We start from the raw sequence: 22,577 nt of genomic DNA on the forward strand, positions 1-22,577 counted from the left end.
TGGCTGCTGCTCGTCTGCCTTTCTTTCCAGGAGTGAAATCATTCCTGAGTCCTGGGAACGTGCAAAGAGCAATAAAACAACCGTAGACACACAAAATGTAGCAGCTTTTCTGCTGAGTCGCAAAGGGCTTTGGAGTCAGACAAACCCCAAATCAATGCCTGGAGCAAACTACAAGGGAGAAGACTACGCTGGAGGAGTAAACCACCTACTGCGAGCCCTGCAAAGAAGACAAGCATGTGTGTGCTCATGTGAACGTCTGAAGGCTTGATTCACATAATAAGAATATCAATGCAGCTATTTCTGTGGATCCAGTCTGTGTGTCTGAGCGTGGGGGAACTGCGGGGCCGCAGAGCTGGAATAGGTGTTTCCATCCATGCGAGAGCAAGCCCGAGATGCTGTGTGTGAGCACGGGCTGGGCTGTGTGAGTTCCCAGCATGTGTTTGGTGTGCTTAGCGTGTACATGCATGAGGGAGACCACGGCTGCTTGTCTGTGCAGTGTGTGGGAGGGAGAGAGTCCGTGTCTGTCTGTCTGTCGCTCACAAGCAGAGCCGATCAATATTTTTCCTTTATAAGGAATATTTTAAAAACCTTTCATATTTCTTACACCGAACCCACATCTCCTCTTTACTTACTCCCTCCTCCTCTCACTATCCTCCAAATACTTCTCTACAACTCCTGGGAAAGAGCTTTACTGTCATCAACAAATTATTATTATGCATCCAGATGAGCAGCCAGAGTAAAGCATGAAGGACCTTTCTATCCTGCCTAGTGCAGATGTCAATCACACGGCTAAATTCAGACACCAATTCTGCCAGCGTTTCATCTGCTGCTGGGTTCCCTCCGGGAAGAGGAGACCGCATCCAAGAAGTGACACCCCCTCCCCTTTCCCACTCCCAGGTACCAGCACGGGGGGACTCTCCAAAACCAAAACACACACTCACACCTACAACCCTCTTCCGATCGTCTCTGGGGCTTTAGTCCCAGACTGTGATGGACCTCGGGGATGATGCAATGGCGTGGAGATGCCCCCCGTGCCCCCGTTCCCCAAGGACTGGAAAAAGGCAAAGTTATGCTCCAAACCAGCCTCGCGAGCAGCACCGAGAGCTGAGCGGGGGAAACCCATCTCCTGCGCCGTGCGGTGCAGCCCCCCGCCATCGGCGCCCTCCCCCGGCTCTGCCGCTGTCTCCCATCCCCGCTGGAAGTCGAGGCAATCAGCCCGGTGTGGGATTCGAGGCGACAGACTTTCCTTTTTTTCCTCCGCGATTTGCTTGTCACTTGCGCGAGCGGAGCAGCGGATTAAGTGGAGATGACACCATCTCCTTGGGGACGGTCCCCCCCCGCTCCGGGATGTATCGATACTCCGGAATACAGATGGATCCCGGCTGCCTCCCACCCCCACCGCCACCCCCGCCCCTCCGCCAGCCCCGCCGAGCCGGGGGCTGAGCCCCCATGGCGGGGCATCCTCGGCGGGCTGCGCCTTGCCCCAGCACGAACCAGCGCTCCCAGTCTTCCCAGCGCCGGCGGACCCCGGCCCCTCGCTCAGCACCGCGCACGCAGAACCGCTAACGGGGCTGCGGGACTTTTCCATCCATCCCCCGCCGTGCCCAGGGCGGGGGTGCGGGCGGTGCGGGCGGAGGGGCCGCGGGCGCGGTTACACAACGCGGGCAGGACGGGGGAGCCCGGCCCCGGGCACGGGCAGAGCCGCAGCCGCAGCGCAGCGCTCGCCTTTACCTGATGCTTAATGTCCCTCTCTGGCGGAGATCGGGTCGCCCGTGGGTTTTATTCGGCTCGGTAGGAACTTGTGGGAGAGCTTCTCTGTCCAGCTCGCATACTGGGTGCGGGGCTGATGCTGCAGGCGTGAAAATCCTGGGGCTCTAGCAGTCCTTTTCATGCTCAGACAGAAAATCCCCTTCCTTGATCCAGACCGCGGGCATTAAGGGCAGAGGCAAAAAATAAAAAAAAATAAAAAAAAAAAAAAATTCCTTTTCTCCCCTTCTTCCTTTTCCTTTTTCTTGCCTTTTTTTTTTCCCCCTTTCTGTGCCCCCCCCTCTCTTCTGCTGCTCAGTTCGTAGCCATCGGGGGAAGGAGCAGAGGCAGCAGGGAGAATGGAGAGGGGGTTAGAAATAAAAATGAAAAAGGCTCCAGGAGGGAAGCGAGAGGCTGGGCTTGCCACAGAGGGAGGGGCTTGGAGCGGGCTGGAGAGGATGAATGGGGAAGAGGAAAGCAGGGAGGAGCCCCAGCCTGGCCATTTTATTCTAAGAAGTGTTTTGTACATAATTAGAGAAGGGGAGGGGCCGGGGGCAAAAAGGAGGGACTTAAGCTCCGGCCAGACGGAGCCTGGGCCGTGGGAAGGGAGGATGAGCCCGGGAAGGGCCGCCGGACGGGGCTGCAGGGGGATCTAAACTTGTCTGCCGAGGGGACATCCGAGGGGATTTGGGGAGGAGGCTGCAGCGGGACCAGTTGCCATTCCAGGCAGCTCTCATCCATTTAATTTTTTTTTTATTTTTTTCTCCCCCCGCACGCCTTCTATTTTCACCTCCCCGGAGCCAGACAGCGCGGGGCTCCATCGGCTGGGGGCGAGGGGAGCAGGATGGTGCCCATCCTGACTCCACATTCGGGGGGTCCCACCCTTCCTCGGGGAGCTGGGGGGGAGCCGTTCCCTCATCCCCGCGGCGCGGATGCGGTTCAGCACCGCGGACAGCGCCGGGCCGGCGGGCGGGGACGGGAGGCGGGGGCTCGGGGGGCTCGGGGGGCTCGGGGACCCTCACCGGGGGCTCCACAGCCCCGGCTCGGCAGCGGCTCGGAGGGATGAGCCGAGTGGAGTTTCCCTGGGAGGCAGCGGGCAGAACTGCCGGTGCCTCCCGGCCCGGCTGGATCCGCCTGGCAAAGTCCGACCGCTGGGCTCGGGGAAGGTTTGGGATGGGGAATGGAGACGGGGATGCCTCAAGGGCATGACCCACCCAGACAGATCTCGGCAGCTCAGCAAAGGCGAGCAGTGTAGGGAGAGCGCTGAACAACGTCGTGATGTGAGGATTCCAGGCAGGGAGCTCCAAGAAAAGTCAGTCACGGCTGGGCTGGGCTGGGCTGAGCTGGGCTGGGCTGGGCTGGGCTGAGCTGGGCTGGGCTGGGCTGGGCTGGGCTGGGCTGAGCTGGGCTGGGCTGAGCTGGGCTGGGCTGAGCTGGGCTGAGCTGGGCTGAGCTGGGCTGGGCTGACACAGGAAAAAAAATCAGTCACCTCTTGCAGGGTATGTGGGGCAAGGAGGGCACTGGGAGACGCCCTCCTTCCATCCCCCTCTTCTGGCCTGCAAGGACACTCTGTCCTTCTCTCATCCATCCCCTGTGGCTACAGAACATTGTCTTAAGCTAAATCTTCAGCAAATCTTTCCTAAGCAGAATTAGAAGCTGTTTCGTTAAACTCCAGGCTGCTCTGATAGGGCTGGGGCTTAGCTTATCTCAGTTACAGGGTGCCCAGAGCTCCCCAGTTGTACTTTTCTCCAAGTGACTGTTCAGCCACAAAGCTGAACATCACACTTCCTGCTAAGCCACCCTGGATTCTGTCACACTGGCTCAAATAAAAGGCTGAAAGGGGGATTCTCACAGATTCCCCTGGTACAAGGCTGCAGAGGAAGGGCTTACACCACAGCAGGGAAGATTGAGGGATCAAGGCCTTATACAGAACAGATAAACAAGGGCAAAATACTTATTTAAGCAAATAAATGGTGTTTGGAGTTATCACTGGTGTGTTCTTTCATTGGTGCTCTTGGCACTTATCAGAAAGGGAAGAGGAACCCTCCTGTCCTACATAAGGTTGTTTGAAAAGAAAGCAAAGGCTCCATGAACACACTGCAGTCAGTGGGATTTGCCAGTTCAGATAATGCAACAATACTGGGTGTCTTTCCTCACTGCACCTGGAAGGGCTGGCGTGATTTGGTCCAGCAGGATCTGGCACCACCCAGCAGGATATTTCCTGTTCCTGTGAAGAGGGAGAGAGAGAAAACAGGTGAGACGATACTCCTCAGGCACCCAAGGGTCTCACAGACCTAGAGAACCACCCATTACTCGAGGGAATGGCATGGAGCTGGGTCAAGGGAAGTTTGGGTTGGATATTAGGAAAAGATTCTTCCCCCAAAGAGTGGTTGGGCACTGAACAGGCTCCCCAAGGCAGTGGGCACAGCACCAAGGCAGCCAGACCTCCAGGAGCATTAGGACAACGCTCTCAGGCACATGGTGGGAGTGTTGGGGTGTCTGTGTAGGGCCAGGAATTGGATTTGATGATCCTTGTGGGTCCCTTCCAACTCAGGATATTCTGTGATTCTTTGATTCTGCAATAAGTACTCTCTACAAAGTAACACCTTCTTCCAGAAAGTGAAAGACAATAAACTACTGGGAGAGGTGTCCTGCCTGGAAATAAGAATTACTGTCAATACAACAAACATATAACTAGAGGAAAACATAAAACAAAGCAAGGACAGTAGTTTTGCTTATCATTTTCCCATCTCAGAATGTTTTCCCTCTTTCCCCCCCCAATTCACACAAACACTATTTCTGCCTCTTTCCCAAAAGCTTTTACTGTCTCTGTATCGAAAGCGGATTATTTGGTGCATTGAGTATTCAACATGTTCTCTTACAGTATTGTTGTGTTCAATGAGCTTTGCTCATCTGAATGGACACTCACTGCATAGTCCACTGGTTTAATTTGCTGCTTTGGAAACCTAAGCAGGTTACAGCATATTTAGCTACGTGTCTGTTCTTATGTGTCAAAGATAAGGTTTCTGGATGCCATTTTTAAAAACAAAATTATTTCACTTCAGTAGCTTTCTCTTCTCAGTGGTCTCTTCTTTTTAGTCTTGGATATTTCAACTCACCTTCTCCCTACAATGAACAGAGCCTGGATCTTCACCCCAAATCAGCAAAGCTCCATTGAACAAGAATTTCTATTTCTGATTCCAGAAAGGATTTTTTTTTTTTTGAGCTCTTAACAACTTTAGCATGTCCAACTCTCACTTTTTTCACCCCTCTTTCTACAGATGTCTTAAAAGCAATGTAATATTCTTCCCATGAAGAGAATATAAACTAGTCTATCAGGGGAGGATATGAAGGAGAACAGAAATTCACAACACACATAGTGAGAAGAGAGAGTCTCCTATTTACAAGCACTAGGTAAACAAAAAAAAATATTGTGGTGGTGAGGATGAGAAACAGTAATTTGGACTCTCTATTAGAAGTTTAGGAAGAAATCACATGAAAGTCAGACCTAGAAAGCAGAAAAGTGTCCATGTTGTTCACATAAGAGTTGACACAAAGATGGGCAGAGAGGTTTCCACCGTGCTGTGGGTGTGGATTAACTCCAGCATTCAACTCACCACTGCACAGCTGCCCCCTCACTCCCCTCCAGGGAGATGGGGGAAGAGGAAAAGGCAAAAAAACCCAAGAAAACTCAGTGGTCAAGAGAAAAATTGTTGGTAACTGAAGCAGGAGAAGCTGACAAAAATAAAACAAAAGAAGTGAGATGAAAGCAATCATCACATCCCTTGGGCAGAGCAATACCCAGCTGGTTTTCAGAGAAAAGATGGCTCACTTAACTTAAATCCCCTATTTTTCCCTTTTTTATTGCTGAGCATGATGTTTTATGGCATAGAATATCTCTTTGGTTGGCTCAGGTCACCCACCTGGTTGTGTCCCCTCCCAGTCTCTTATCCATCCCCCAGTCAGTGTTCTGGGAGCAGAGGGAGAAACAGAGGAGGTTTTGCTGCTGTGCAAACACTGTCCAGCAATAACTAAATCATCCATGTGTTAACAGCAGTGTTTTGGTCACAAACCTAAAACACAGGATCGTATGAGCTGCCATAAAGGAAATTACCTCCATCCCAGACAGGCCAGCACAGAGTTCATTATCTCATGCAGAAGGAGCTGTATGTGCCAGCTGCACACAGTGAATACTTCACATCTATTTGTGATTCTACAGCAAAACTCCCTTCAGAGTCCCAGGAGCTGGTGAAGATATTCAGACTCCACTCTGAGTTCCTCTCATGCTACAGGCAAACTTTTGTTTTCCACATATCCTGTTGTGTTGTCCTCCTTGAGGATGCACAATGTATTCTTGTCAAGGTTTTGCAGACTTCATTGTTTATTACAGGCTAAAAATGGATTAAACTTGCTTTGTGAGCAATGTATTGATATTCTGGTGCTCTCCCAGTCTCTTGTGAAATATATTTCCTCTTTCTCCTCTGCAAACAATATCCCAGCAAGCAGTGATCTTATTCAGGCTGTGCTTTGTGTTGGCTGCAGAGATATCCAGCTCCCAAACACCAACATATCCATCTGCTGTTGGTATCCCTTCACACATGGGTGGGTGTCCCTGTGTTCTCCAAGCAGGATGAGTCTGTGGCCAGACAAGTACCGGGCTGTTTTGATGGATGGTGGGAAGAAGACCGGGAGTGGGCTCAGGAAGAAAGGAACAAGCAGAGATCGTTTCCATCACCCCCAAATGCAGAATTAGACATTTAAGTCAAGTCTTAAACAGGGATTGGGGAATGCTAGAACCCCCTGCCAAGCTAAGAAAAAATGTTGGCACGTCCCAGCAGAGCGGGAAGAAGAAGTTAGGAATTGTTTGGGTGTTTTTCTGAAAGGAGGTTCTGATATCTGGTTCCTCTGCATTAAACTGAATCATCCTCAATCCAGCTCCAGAAGCCTTACACTCAGACTCTAAACTCAGTAATCTTTCCAAATAGATGCTTTCCTATCTTTGCACTGTTACTAAATTAACATATCTCAAATTTATATTTTGAGATAAATCCTTTCGAGCCTCAAATTACCAATGGAAGAAATGTCAGCATCAAAATTGAACTTCAGCTGTCCTGGGCACTCACCTTTCAGGACATTTGTTCTGAGCACCAGGAGCTACTGGGGTTGCAGAACGAGATTTTCAATCTCCTGAGATCCAGTTTTCTGATTAGCTTTCTTGGTATTTTTTTCCTGCTGCTCTGCTTCGTAGCAGATGTCCTGTGCAAAAGAAATAATGATGATTTGTCTTTCATTGAAGTTTAAAATAAGGCAGAGACCACTCTGAGGTCAAATCTGGGAAAATGTAGTGGGCAGAAAGAACAGTGAGAACTGGTTGTTTCCCAGCTCAGAAGATTGTTTCCCAAATGCCATTGATATGGCAGTTCCTGGCCAAAGCTGACTGATGTAAATTAATTATTTGATCCATTGTATTCATGGGGAATTAGAACAGGACAGACAGTTGGCTTCGTGTATTCATCTAAACATTCTCCCCAGTTAACAGAAAAGGGTAATTTTAACTCTACAGGTGTAATTTTCCTGTTATCTTAGACACTGTCTTTGACATGGGAAGAATTTCCTTCTGAAATTGGCTCTCTCTGTGTTGACTCTAAAGGGAACCAAATCAGTGCTTAGACTGAATTCCTAATTTTTAGAAGGATGAAACTACACGATTTGAATACTTTCCTTTAGAGCTTGCTGAGGTGCATGGAAGAGCAAGCAAATGAACCCATATCTGCTGATTTTCCCATTTAGTCACAAATCCATCCTCTTTATTAGCAGTCTTTCATATTCACCATTGTTACCATTGTCTGGGACCAAGCAGAAGTCATCAGTATTCATCACCTGCAGTTTAGCTTCCTTCTGAACTTGGACTAAGGCTTTCAAAAGGGAACTGCTTGTAACTCCCAGCCCATCACGAGCTGCACGCTGCACAGAAGGCTTCAAGCCTCACTCTGTCTCCATCTCCAATCACTCAGCACTTCAGACCACTGAAAAAAAAATAAAAAAATGTTGGCAGATGAAACCCACGTGCAGTCAAATGCAGGGACTGGAATGTTCAGTGGAGCTTTTTTTTCCCCTTGTTCCTCACTCCGACATATCTATGTTCTTGCAACTGTTTCATATCTCACAGAGCCCCAAAAGTGCTCGTTGCAAAGCAGTTGGCAAAGCAAGATATATCCTGATATTTGTGAGAAAGAGAGCTCTTAGCTTGATTAACAGGGGTTGCAGGAGGGAGTGGACAGCACCGTCATCCACAGCCTAAACTAATTCTGAAGCATGTCCATGAGAGTTAGAGGGTCAGGGCTTCTTTTCTGATTTCCCCCAGAGAAGCCAGAGCACACCCAGCAGGGCTGTGCCGAGGTCATAGGGTTGGATATTACATGGAATAATGGTCCCAGCCACAGCACAAAACCAAGCCATAACATGGACACACATCCCACTGCATGGCTGTTAAATTGATGCTGATCTGTTGTAATTGTCTGGGCAATTGTTTTCAGCTTCTGGAAGGGATGGCTTTGTCTTTTTCTCCCTGGATTATAAACAGTGGCCAAGCCACCTGGCTATTTGCCACACAGCACAGGAGGGAAATTCTCTTTTCTGGAGCCTGAGGGTCCAAATCTCCAGGGTAGGGAGTCCAGCATGTTACAACAGATTCATGCAACCAAAATGTACTTTTTCATCAACAGAAGTCTAGGTCAGAATGGACTATCACCATCATCTTTGGACAAATCTATATACCTGGCAAGTGTTGAAAATAGGAATAAAAAGAATTTATTTTTTTTTTAACCCCTGGGTATCATTTATTATTTATTTGGGAGAAAATTTGAATCACTGAGGAATGACATGTTTTGGAGTGTGCTGTTACTCTGAGATAACTGCACTTTGCCTCAGGTATGCAGTGAGTCACCAGGTTGATAACTGGTGCATTCCAGCACCCTGAGAAGTGGAGCTGTTGTTACCTTACAGTAACCACATGCCTTGAGCAATGTTATTTCTCACCTACAATAGTGACTTTTTATCTTGTTAAGAAAAACTTGATGCCATCGATTTTCAGGAACTATGTTGAAAGGCATATGACTAAGTGCTTTACAAAAACTCCCCGCATAAACACAGCCTCTCAGGCTATGCTGGTTAGTGGTCAGAGCAGGAAAGGACAAATAAAATGTTCAGGAATCTATTTACAGAAACATGGTCAAGTAAACCAAGAAGGAGCCGTTGTGTGTGTGCCTTATCCAGGTGTCTAGGACCGAGATTTAGTGTGGAGTGTGAAGCACAGCTGTTTAGATGTAGCTTTTATGCCACTGTTTCCCAAGCAGCATGTGAAAGAGTGAGTATAAAAGCTCCAGTTTGCTTATTTTATTTGGATGCTTCCCAAAGCAAAGACTGCTACTTACTCTGTGTGTGCACATCCCTCCCCGAGCAGCCCTAAACTCAGCTCCTACCTTTCCATGGGAATGGTGATATTACTAACAAAGAGCTTTGCCTACACATTTCTTCACCTCCTGCTGTCCAGACACACTTTGGTACCAGCGTGTTCCAGCTTTCCATCCCAATCACTCCATTCACTGCAGCTTAAACATTAGGCAGAAATTCAGTCTAGGGGATCCTGAATGTTGTTATTTCCTATATTTTCCCCTCTGGGCACCCATTTGCCCCTGGCAGCTCTGAAGCAGCCCAGATGTTCTCCCTAGGGCACTGTCAGCCCCAGTGTCCCAGTGCTGTTGCTGTTACAGGAGGCTCATACCCTGAGTTCAGTCTTTCAGAGCTGACATTATTTTTCGGATGCCAGCAATGAATTCTGCACACAGACACTCAAGGCAACTGAAAGGGCTGTGGCTGTCAAGTGTTTCTTTATGTCGTGTTCAATTCTTGTTTTCAAGCTTTTCTTTTGCTTGTGACACCTTCTCCAGAAATAAACATTTCTTTCCCTGCTAGTTATAGATGAGTTCCCTCCAAGCCAGTCAGCACTTAACTCTTCCCATGTTTCCAGAGGAAAATCACCCAGTTCACCTCTGGAGGGAGGGATCTGTTGGATAAAATCTGCAGGACCAGCTTGGGACGCCTGGGAGCTATTTTTAGCTCTGCTGCTGGATGGCCACAGAGTCTCAAGGGGATCACTTTACTCTTCTTCACTTCTCCTTGCACCTGTGTAACAGAAGTGATAGCACAAGGATCTAATCCTCTCTTCAGGATTATGGTTGTTTGTACAACTTTTCTCTTGGAAGCCACAGCTGAATAATTTCAGCTTTTTGGCTACACAATAACATAAAGGGACGATGGTAGCAGCACAATGAGGTATTTGTGGGAAATGATGCTACTGAGAGCATCATGGTTTGCACCTCCATCTCCACTGCTGCACTTGCCCACACTGGCAGCAAGGTTAAGCCACCATGGGAATACTAACAGGCTCTTCCAAAGCCTCATTTGGCTTTGGAGATCATCCTGAGTGGAGCTTTGTAGATTATCCTGAGGGAACTTCTAAGAATTTCCTCACAGACCTCAGTAGATGAGATCAAAAGGAAGCAGTAGACACCCTGTTGTTCATGAGAGGGATGTAGCAAGAATATGTTTTAGACAGAACCAGAGGCTTGGATAAAGCAGTTCCAAGCCTCAGTTAAATGTCTATAATCTCCAGATCATCCATCCTTACACATGTGTTGACAAAAACTACTCTATAGGGGCAAAGTAATTATTTTTATTCTCTTTCTTTCCTTGCTGCTTCACCAATAGTGGATCAATATTGTCATTAAAGCTCTGAGAATAGGCTCAGTTGGTTAATCTGTGTCTTGAGTGCAACACAGAGAGAAAGGAAAACAAAACCCCCTCAATCATGTAGCTCTTCCACAGCCATCACCAGTCCCTTTGCTTGGGAAAAGGGGCACATCCATGGATGTCTCTCTCTCAAACAACAAGGCACTTGGTCCTGAGTTTTCAAAAGGCATCTGAAGACATCTCTCACCAGTGGCAATTTGTAGGTAGATCAGGTTTAGAGGATGAGCATCCTTTAAAAAGCTGCCTTATTGTGTACTTGGTGCATTCCTTTAACAGGCTTATCCTATCATTAAGTCTTCTAGGGGAGAAGGGAGCCATTGTGCCCATGTAAGACCAGCCTAATTAGCCTTGCTGAGGATTTATTTAACAGGTTTATTCTAACAAGTTTATTCTTTAAACATCTGATAACTGATTTGTTATAACTATTTAATGAGCCTCTGTCCTCCTCTGTTGGGTTAAATTCCTTTTGCTGCTGCTTGGGAAGGTTTTGCATCCACAGAGAAGGCTGATTGTGCCATGTTTGGGCACTGATAAGCTTTATTCTTGTGGCAGATATTCACTTCAGTGTGCTGAAGTAGGTGGATGCACCTGTATTCATGTGAATAGGAATGTGTGGAAGAGGGAAGGTTTTTTGTGCTACATTTCAGTGCAGTGCCTTTCATCCAGCGAGGCCCAAGAAGTCTTACAAACCCTCACATTCAAATCCTGCTTGCTGAAAGCAAAGGCTCCTGTAGGTTTCAAGTGGGTTTCTAATCAGACCCGTGGGCAAAATTCCTAATTGATGAATCCATGAAATGATAATGGGTTAATTGTGTTCAAGATAACCCCAAATGTGTTCTGATCCTGCTTATATATCCACAGCACCCTGAGGGTGCCTTGGGTGACGGGGTGAGATGCTTCCCAGACTTCTACAAAAGCATTATGTGGGACACTGGGTTGTTCTGACCCTGATACTGAAGGTAATATAAATTCAAACCCTCTGACTGGGCAAAGTATCCTGTTACAGCTTCTTTTCCTGAGGAAGGGTGGTGTATGTCAGAATGTGCACAGAGTCACTCTGCTTTGTATGGCTCCAAACACCTCTATTCTGAAGGCAATTAAACATAAATTTAAATTCACTTTAACAAGGCATGGCTTCTGTATTACTTTACCAGGTCAGAAAGTCAAGCAAGAGCAATAGAGCATTAATCAGAATTGTCCCACAGACCACTGAAAGAGATTTTACCTCTCCTGGCCCAGTTCTGTAATCTCAGGCTTTGTGTTCTCCACACAGAAAGAAATATCAGCTTGCTATAGAATACAAGAAGAGAAGAAAGCATTTATGTTCAGGCCAAAGTATATTATTGTTCTTCAGACTCAAATAATGGAAATGATAATTAATAGTGCACAGATCACGCTCAAATTTCCATCAAATTATGCATTAAATATTATATATATACTATTATATATGGCTATAACTAGAAAACACAGTCAGCAGTGTTTGACCCACATTGTTACACTCTGTACCACTTGATTCAGATCTTAGTGGACAGACAAACTCTTCTTTTGATGAGCTTGTTCTCAGTCCCATTCCACCAGGATGTGCCTCAGCTACAGAGAGCACCATGAACTTGATATCTAGTGGCAGAATTTTGTGTCATCTTTAGAACGTTATTTTGCACAGCAAAGAGAAAGGAAGGTTGAGGGGAAAACCTACACTTTTGCCTCTCACGAGCTGCGAGTCGGGTGAAAGAATGAAGTGATGTCCCTGTGGAAAGGGAGGAGGGAGTGTAGGTCTATGTCTGTGTACAGGGAGGCAGAAAGCCTCAATCTTCGAGATTTATTTCATAACACATTTAGGATAAGGTGGAAACATTCTTATCTTTTTTGTAGATGAGATCCTGGCAGACCGAGGGGACTTATCTGTAAAGTAACATAGAAAAGATGTGTCCAGACATCAAATTTAACTGTTGCTTCCAAAATATCAACCCTGCTTCCTAACCCCTGGATCAGCCTTCTTCTAATGGAAGCTTTCAGTCCACAGTGCCTCAAATCTCACGATTTCATATCATCAGAAATAAGTGAAGAATTAACTAACCTTGCTTTGTGCATAAAGGAAGTCTGGAGGAGGCCCTGGAGATAACTGGTTGTTCCATTTTTATCACCTCAGCTCTGCCAGTGTTTCCTTTGAGGGTCTGCGAGCAAAAGTTCTATTCTATAATTTAAAGGAAAAGGAAGAATTGAAAAATATTTTCCACTAAAATTTTACTAAAGAGCTCTCAACACAGAGGGAAATATTTCCACCACATGATGTTCCTCCTCAGCACTGCTTACAAACATACAGACTGACCAGCAGCTACAGGATAGAGAGGGATGAACACTCCCGGGTTAAATGTTTTTTTTCATGCAAAAATGTCAATCTTTTCACACCAAATTTTGCAGGGAAAAAGTTTTTCTTTCAACAAAACATCTCAGTCACAGGATTCTACTTACATTAAAAACAAAGACAAAGAAACTTTCAGCCTGGCCCCACAGGATTTGCAGGAGGTCAGAGCCTGGGACTCTGACTGGGGTCTTACTTAGTCCTTGCATGATTCCCCTGGGGTCTTTGACACAGACAGTGGGGTTTCTGTCCCAGTCTTCTCCCCAAGCCCCCAGCAGGGACTGACACCGAGGAATGGCTGTGTTTTACTTCTGGAGCACATCCATATCTGCAGTCACAGCCCCTTTCCCCTGCAGACAACTTATTACAGAAGTGACTTGAGCCAGGACAAGGACCCCTCATCCCCAGCTCACACAGTGCTCTCCAGCTCTGTGACCCAGCTGTGATGATAAAAAGCCATTTCAGTTTTAGCCAAAGCCTGACCTTAGTTATTAACAGTATAGGTTGAGCAGAGACTGTTGATGGAGGATTTCTTTTAACATTCCTGATTGATAAGGAAACCTCGTGCCCATGGCTCTCCAGTTTGACTTGTAGTCTATAAGTATAAATCTCTACCATTAAAAAAAAAAAAGCCCTTTCCCCCACTATGGCTCCCCAAATGTCACCATTTATTTCCATCCCTCCACCTGCAGTTTTATGTGACCACAGGACAGTGCCTTTGAGTGGGAAATGATGAGTGTCCGAGCTGACCTCCACAGGCTTGGATCTTATCTATCCGTGGCAGCAAGGCCAGCTCCTTCCAATCAGCTCCTGTGTGCAGGGATAATAAAAAAAGATATACCTTCCCTCCCCACCTGTTTAACACAGTTGTTTAATACAGTAATTCTGTGAGAATGTGCATGTTGTGAGTGACTTACTGTTATTGCGTGCATTTAGGGCAGCCTGAAGATTCAAAAACAGAGATAAAAGTTCTATTATCCAAAGGGCCCCTTTGCCCACAGCAATGTTTATGAAAATCATTTTGTCCTCTTGCAATTTGATTTTTTTTTCTGTTTTATTAAAGTGTAAAGCATTTTAAAAGGAGAGTGGAAATACATTGGCTTGCTAAAGCCACCTCAATCAGATGAGGAGAGGGCATGGGGCAACCTCTCCCGTTTCTCTGCTGCCTTCTGAGAAGAACCATGGTCTTGGAAATAAAGTGGTGGGATTTCAGTGATACAGCTCTTTGCTGCCAGCTGGAGGGAGGGCACCAGAGAGGCTTAGAAACCAGGCTGGGAAGGTGCAGAACTGCTTTGGCAGGTGTTTGAACACAGGCACCAATTTCGATTATCACGACCCCACCGCTTGAGCCACCCCCAGTGTGACTCCAAACAGTCACCTGCACTTTTGCAAAGCAGGGGACTGGAAAAAGCTCCTTTTTTCCTTTTCCCCACTCCCTCTGTCTCAGAGAAAGGTCTTTTCTTGTGCCCCAATTTGTCATCATAACCTCCATATATATGGAGCTTCAGCTTACTGAGGCTCCATAATGTCAAGGTGTTGCCTGTTTGCTTCACTTTGGTTACATGAGAATTGCTTCCTTCATTTGAAAAGAATAAAAAGTAGTCCATTCAGAGCTCCTTGCACCAGCAGAAAAAAACATGTCTTATTTAGCAAAAGAGAAAGCACACTCCACTGCTGTGAACTGCTTTGTTGTTGACTTTAAAAGCCTTGTACTGTTTAGTCATTATTGTTACTTTTAAGAACACACTCTTCACTTTAGAATGTTCTGGATTCCAACAACTCTTCTTGCCTTTCAGACATAAAGCTCCTCAGACCAGATATGTCTCTACTGATGTGTCTGAAGACCCTCAAGTAAAGCACAGCCCTGATCTTTGCAACAGTTCTGAAATCCTCCTATGTTGCAGTTAATGGTAATTTTCCCCTGATTTTTTAGCCGGAGTAATTTCATCTGTTGCCACATGAAACGAGGAGAATGTTCCCAAGGCTTTAATGGGTGTTCTTTCTGCCTTTTCAAGGTTATTCAGAGCAGGAAAAAATATCAATATCAGCCCACCTGGTGTACTGGATCCTGTCAAACCTCCCAGCCTGGGAAGGCTGAGGTAGGCAGGAATGCTCACTAAAGTGTAGGAACAACATTCTTGCCATTATTCTTTTAATTAATGGTTGGTTAATGCCAGATCCCAGCTTCTGCATAATTTCTCTGACCACTGCACTTTCAGTAATAGAGTAAAAGAGTTGAAAGGGAAATTACACGTATTTAGGTGAGAAAACAGTATAGACAGCTAGAATATAGAAAATCATGCTAAAAAGAGGATGGTGGTATAGCAGATCTGTTCAGCCTTCAGAAGGGAAAGCTCCAGGAGAAAATCCATGCATTGACACCAGTTCCATGTTGCTCAGTTCAGCATTTAAAAAATTACAGAATTTTCCTCTACAGTCTCTAAGGTACTTTGTGTAAAATACAAAATTAACTTGAACTGAAAAGGATATTTTGACTTCTATTTTCTGGTCCTTCCAAATGGTCACCAAAGGTATTTTCTAATGTTTTTTCCTGCTTTGAAAACTGAAAACTTGATTCTTAAAGTGATTATCTAGAAGATGAATTACCCAAATTATAATATGGCACCTGGATCTGGGTCTTTTTCTGAAAGCAATTGATATTATCAGATTTATAACAACTCACTTAAAATGGTATCAGTGAACATTAGTGATGAAGCCCTTCTTTCCATATTTTGTCAGGATGACTTGTGATAAACCTTGCACTTTTCATCATTTTTCAAATAATACAAATCCACATATTTTCCCTTGGAGGTGTTCCATCCTCCTCTCTGACTCCCTCATCAGGCTCCAGCAACCACTGCTTTCTTGGGGATAGGAATTACCAATATCCTGTGATCTTTAATTAAAATGCCAATTTAAAATGTTGCCAGAGACTCCTTTTGTGATATGCAAACCTTTCACCCAGAGCCAAATCCTAGTGAGGATCTTCTTAACACGAATATGTTCACAAATCTGTGACACTTCAACAGAGAGTGAGCAAATTTGTGCTGAGATCCTTCTTAGCATGAGTGTGTTTACAATCCTATGTCATTTCAGTAGTGAGGGAGCCAATTTGTGCTCCCTGAGTTAAAACACGACAAAAAGCCAGGATGACCTGTCAGCTCAGGAAAAAAGGCACTGATAACAAAGGTTGTCCATTAACCCCTGTCCCAGGAAGGTGCAGGTTCCTGGAGAGTCCCCTCCCACATGTCCTACACCTCCCCAGATGCAGGAGAACAATCCAGCCCAACTGGCTTTTCCACCCACCGCATTTCCCGAGCCTTGATTAGATTCTGCAATCACAGATCAATTGATAATTTCATAAACCCTAGTGAGTGGCTGTCAGCACTGCAATCAGCCCAGTGTGATGTGGATGCATTGACCTTCAATCCCCTGCCCAGGAGTGTGTGTCAAAGATAAAATGCCTGTTTGTAATGCCTCCCCCTCCCTCTCTCCCCAGGCTATTGCTCTTTATGGACTGAGTAAGCTTTTGTTTAATTGGTTACAGCAACTGGAGAAATAAATAATATCAATACTCAGCCTGCCCCCAGTGACTCCCAGATGGCTGCAGTGAGGAGGCTTTGCTCTACAGGTGGCCCTCAGGAAAAGTTTGTCAGTCTGCTCCAAGGGAAAACACACAGACTTTTAGCTCCACAGCAGAGGATTGCACTTTCCCTGTGCCTTAGGAATGGGAGCGAGATGAGAATCACGGGAAATATTTTCTCCATGACTTTTCCATCCATACTCTGGAGCTGGCTGCCCTCCCTTCTTCAGTGCCTTGGTCTGCATTATAATGACATGACAGAGACATGAGGCTACTTCCCTTTTCTGTCCTTCTTTTCCCATCTCATCCCACCCCCCTGGACCTACATCCCTCCTTGAACTGAGTATCAATATTAGCCAAGACATGGGGAGAGAGGTAGAGAAGTAAATTACTGACAGCCACTCAGAAAAACTGACCTGAACTCTTCTGAAAGCATCAGCATATTTTTTACCTGTTTCTTATGTTCACCATTTCATCCCAAAATCCCAAATAAATGCAGTGATTCCTATTTACTCTGTGTGTGCATCCCCAGTCTTTTTCCCTGCAAGCAGTTTGTTATTCTCGGAGCTTGGTGAAGAATTTACAAGCCACATATAAACTCTTCTGCTGCTTCCAGAGTATCCCATGGATAGATTTTAATTTTCTCAAGCATCTTTGCTGTGCAAACCCATCAGTATCACAACCCAGACTCCCATCCCAACAGATGCTCAGAAATGTTCACAAGCTCATCATCACTGTGTTGTCACTTAAATCATAAGGTCCTGTTGAAACTATTTCCATATTAGCTGATGACTCCCAAACACTTGTAACTGAGGGCTCATAAAAAGCTTATGCAAGTTTCATGCAACATTACATTCAGCAAAACAAAACCACTCAGCTTCATGTAGGTAGCACAAAGAGAGCTGGCTACTCACAAATTCCAGGTGAGCTTCCCAGGAACCCTGTGTTGAACAACTGTTCCACAGTTGCCTCTCTAATCATGAAAAAAATATGAACCTTTTTGACTTTGGCACAAACATGGCATGAAGTGTGAAATCAAGCCATGTTGTACATCATTTGGAATGACCAGTCACATGCAGAGTCTAAATAATTAGCGAAATAATTAATAACCTGCCAAATAATTAGCACACATAATTAGGTATGGACAAAAATGAGAGCTCCTTGAGTGTGCTCCTTGAGTTTGGGTCATAGCAAACAAGATCAGAATGTCAACTAAGCTTTCAGTCCATCATTGCATAACCTGGCTGCTGTGACTTTGGGAAAACTGTTGGAATGTTGGAATGCTGTGGGTCTTAATATTATTCAGATAAAATTACATATCTCTCACTTTTACCACCCCCTGTTGATTAATAGTGGGAGCAACTCTCCTCTAACTTCTTTTTATGGCATCTCTGTCCCCAACAACATCAGAAGAGGCAGAATTTACTTTTCTTGAAACCCACTCCAGAAACCAAGTGTGGGCAGCCAGGACCACACGGACAGAGGACAGGCCCCATTGGTTTCATCACAATATTCCCCCTCACACCTCTAGAACCACACCTCAGGCCTGGATTTCCCTAACTGAGTTGTCTTTCTCTGGATGTCTCATCATTCAAGCTGCTTCAAGTGACCCTTCACACCTCACAGCTCCTGTGGGACAGGCCAGAGGGAATTTCTGTGGTGGGAAGGAATGTACTCCCTGAAGAAAATTTTTCAAACGTAGAATCACAGAAGGGTTTGGGTTGGAAGGGACCTTAAAGATCAATTGGTTCCAACCCTCTCCATGAGCAGAGACATCTTTTTCTAGACCAGGCTGCTCAAAGCCTCATCCAACCTGGCCTTGAACACTTCCAGGGGCGAAAGTGTTCAACTTTTGACTTCCTCCCACTCCTGACAGAGCTGCACAAAAAAAACCACTCGTTCACCACAACCAGAGGAGGCAAAACCAGCAGCACCAGTTATGCACCACAATGCCATAAGAACCCAGAGGCCTTCAAAAGTCAGAGCGTGGCCACCTGGCAGAAGGACATTTGGCAGAGACACCTCACCAAGTGCACTGGACAAGCAGGAGCCTCCCGGTGACCCATCCATCACTGTGGGCACGGTAAGCAAATCCCACGTCTCTGGAGAGGAGCGTTCCCGGCAGTTCCAGCACACAGGCAGGTCTCCATCTGTGGTTGTGCTGAGCCAGGGCTCCCCTGGGCGGGAGTGGGGAGGGAGCTTTGGCTGCATTTTCCCCCCCTGGGGCTGCTGTGATATATGAGGTGCAGGTGACACTCGGGTCAAGTGAGCACCTGTTCTCCCGAGGCCTCGGGGGAGTCTTACTAACATGGGAAGAATTTATTTTAACAGCTAGAAACTGGGGGAGATTATCACAGTGCATTCTCTCTCCCTGGGAGCTGTAAACTGCTGGAATTCGCTTCTCCCCTTTGGGATGCTGCAAAGAAACAAGGAAGGGTCTCTCTACAAGGGCAGGAGAAAGGGTTTTATGCCAGAAAGCTGGTGTCTGTGTTAGTTTTAATTTGGATTGCAATAGTCAGGAGATACCCTTGGTTTGCAAACAATAACCCATTTCTCCACCACAGAAGCTGCAGTATAGGGCTGAGTCCATTTTACTTTGTCCAGAAGGTTTGGGATTTTTGTTAAGACAAAGGATGGCTTCCTTGCAAAGACCTTTTGGAAAGCAGGGGCTAAAACCATTCTTGCATATACACATTGAATGTCTCAGCACATTTGGCTGCTGCAAGGTCAAAATAAAGGACTATTATCCTTGGCAGGTAAGTGAAGAGGTGAAGCCCCTCTTCCTCTTTCATCTGAGCCTACAGAAGTCAGGATCCCAACAGCACTGCCTTCCCAGTCAGTCAAGAAAAATACCCCATGCTATGTGGAGAGGTGTAGGAAAAGGTCCTGCAGGTCACCAGTCTGGGTTCTGAGGGAAGCTGATGGTATTTTCATAGTTTGTGTAAAAATTAATTGCTTGTCTTATGTCAGCTCCCAGTGACTGGGCAGGTATTGCACAAACCCAGCCTGGGGTCAGCAGCCTTACAAAACGTGTCATGTTCTGTTCTTAAGTGATCCTGGAGATGGGAGAAGCCTGTTGGACATCAGCAGTCCCAGGGAAGAGGCTGAAATGGTGTATTTGGTCACATCAGAACACTGCAGAGAATTTCTGATCTCTTTGTAGGAGCGGTGAGAAAGGGAAGCCAGGGGGGGAAAAAAGTAGAAAATTAACTCTTTCCCCACTTGTCTTTAAAATGTTGATTTTAGCTGTTGTTTGAAAATTACTTTCTTTTGACATCGCCTTAAATGTTGTCTTTTACTCAAAATAGTTTTAAATGGTAAAAAAACTCAACAAAAATCAAAATGCAACACTTTCCCTGACCCTAAATGGGAGTCATTTTGTTGTTCTGGTTGATTTTTTCTTTTTCCTTTTCAATTTGCTAAGAAAGCTATTATTCACCAGCCCTGCTGGAATCACTTCTCTCACTTCTAGTGCTGGTACTACTGGCATCAATTCAGTAGATGAACAGAGGATTTCAGTCTCCTAAAGCTGCCAATCCTGCACTTTTCAGAAATGCCAACTGCACTTTCTGTGATAGCTCTGAATTACTGTGTTACTGCCTCAGAGCCTGGAAGCCCATGGACAGAGCCAGCAGCAGAATCCAGGCTGGAAAGCCCAAGCAGCTCCGTGGGTATCAATCATGTACATCTTGTTTTACACAAGGGTCAGTTGAACACATCCCAGTCTCTCCTGATCCCCAGATGTATGCAAGGATCATAAAAACAGCTCTTCCTCCTCAACAGGAAGACTCAGGAATTGGGCAAAGGACTTGGCTGCACAGGAGAGTGGCTGACCCAGTGACTGAGGGGAGCTTGCAGCAGCACACCCTCCTCTGTGTGCTCAGAGACGGGGAGAGGAAAGGTGAAATGTTTCTCAGTGTGACTTTTGCCAGATGAGCCTCTGCCTTCCCTGCCAAGAGTGCCTGGTTCAAAGGAGCAGCACATTCATATCACCTGTGACTGCTGTTCCTTCAGCAGTGCCACTCTCTTGAAAATGGCTGTTTTCCACTGTGGAAAACAAAGCAATTCCAGTGCCAGACTCCTCCAGGAAGAGTCACTAAACAGAGGAAAGATGACTTTCTGCCCCGGGGATTCCCTCACCAGTCAGTCAGCACTGATCCCCTGTGGTCCTGACTGCTCAGAAAAAATTCCCTAACACTCTCAAAGCCTTCCCTCAAGTCCATGTGTTCCCCCCACACTCCCATGCACACCCCCAACCATCCCACTGATGCTGAGAAGGGGTGGCTGTGGTAATTAAAAGGTAGCAAAGCTCCTCCTGCATGAATAGGGGACGAGTCAATACAGTTCAATCTGCTGCTGAATTGGCTGCAATCAATTCCTCTTTCTGCCCGTCCAAGGCTGCAGCTGTAAAGTACTCACAGCCTGATCAATGGTGACCTTGAGAGCAATGAAGAGACAAAGCCACGCTGCAAACAGGAGGAGGGATGGAGAGGAGCCTTTGGGGAAGGCAGAAATGAGAGGGAAAGCTGAGCTTAACCTGCTTCCAGAGCAAGGCAGAGGTGCAGCCCGGGCAGCTGGTGTGAGCCAGCAGCAGTTGGCCACACGTGGGCATGTGCCCTGTTTTATTCAGCCCTGCAGAAGGAGCAGCAATTATTCATCCTGCTGATCGGCTGCATCGTGAGGAGGAGGGGGATTCACCAAGGAGTAGGATGGTTCTTGCCCAAAAGATTTTAGAAACGATACTATGGAGTGATCACTACTCCCTATCCACCATCTCCATCCTGCAGGGAGATCAGACTGAAAAAATTAGAGAATCATAGAATGATTTTTGTTGGAAGGGACCTTAAGGATCATCTGATTCAACCCCCCTTCCATGGGCACAGACACCTTCCACTAGACCGGGTTGCAAGTGAAATGTTTCCCTTTCCACGGCAGGAGGGTTGAAATTAAATGATCTTTAAGGTCCTCAGAAGCTGGTGGTGCCAGACATCCAAGGCATCCCAGTAACTTTGTTTGGCCTTAGGATGAGTCTGTCGACCTCAGGCAGCTCCTGCAAAGTTGTCAGAAGACATAAACCAAGATTGTGTCTTAGCACTTTCCCTTTCTGACCAGCCCCAACCCAATCACCAGCAATGAATTAATAATTAATCAATCACTCCCTGATTTCATTTTCAGCTTGTAAGATGGAAAAAAAAAAAAAAAGAAATGGGATCTTAAAATAATGCTCTGCAGTGGGCTGTGTCTGTCTCTGGCAAATGCAATTTAACTGCCTTAATGAAATGCTAATTGGTAGAAAATATATATAAAAACCATCCTGAATACTACTCTAATTGAATTTCCTTTTTCCAGATCTACAAAGCAAAATGCTCAGTGGAGAAAGAACAGTAAACAGACTCAAAGACTGTCCTTTTCAAGACGGGGTAAAAATCACAAAGAACTGCACAAGGGTTCACTGGGAATAACACCATTGTTGTTCCTAATTGTGTGTGTGTGATGTGTGCATGTGGCAGAGCTAAATAAAAAATGATGTTTATGAAGAGCTGCTGCTCCTTTGCTGATGGACTGGAGGCGCTGATCCGACAATTAAAGCATCATCTCAGTAATAGCCATAAATAAACAGGCAGCATTAGAACAGACTCGCAATAAAGATGATATTAAAAGTACAACAAAATGAGAGGCAGCACTGAATGGGGAAGGGTGAAGTGTAAGTCACATTGATCTGCTTTTTCTCACTGAGGATGAGGAAACAATGAGCTGTCCTCCTTACCAGGGCCCCCCAACACTCACCAAAGCTGCTACAAAGGAAGAGCAGGACAGGCCTCCAACAAGGGGGGACAGGTGTAAAGGGCTTTTAGTCAGAAAAACTGAAAAAAAGAGTGAAGTGGACACAATCAGGGGCTGATCAGACAATTTCTATGGAGGCTTGTGCAGGGAAGTATTGATTTGTCAAAATCCCAGCTTCTTGCAGGCCAGGGTCAGCCCTGACCCATCTTCTACAGTTCATAACAGTTTAGAATTGTCGAGTGTGACACTGTCCAAGTGCCAAGTTCCCAATTCCAAGTTGTAATGACTTTT

General features: G+C 46.0%; 1 protein-coding gene across 1 annotated transcript in view; it reads right to left on the bottom strand.

The window, feature by feature from the left end:
- The window catches only part of BRINP1 (BMP/retinoic acid inducible neural specific 1), a 90,425-nt gene extending 88,293 nt beyond the window's left edge, over positions 1 to 2,132 (bottom strand). Inside the window, exon 1 of the mRNA XM_027729917.2 lies at positions 1,732 to 2,132. The gene's annotated coding sequence lies outside the window, so the exon portion shown is untranslated. The remainder of the gene's footprint in view (positions 1 to 1,731) is intronic.
- Between the last annotated feature and the right edge of the window lie 20,445 nt (positions 2,133 to 22,577).

This window comes from Pipra filicauda, unplaced genomic scaffold, assembly GCF_003945595.2.
Source record: "Pipra filicauda isolate LSUMZ 115617 unplaced genomic scaffold, ASM394559v2 scaffold121_size3267253_pilon, whole genome shotgun sequence".
NCBI classification, from domain to species: Eukaryota; Metazoa; Chordata; class Aves; order Passeriformes; family Pipridae; genus Pipra; species Pipra filicauda.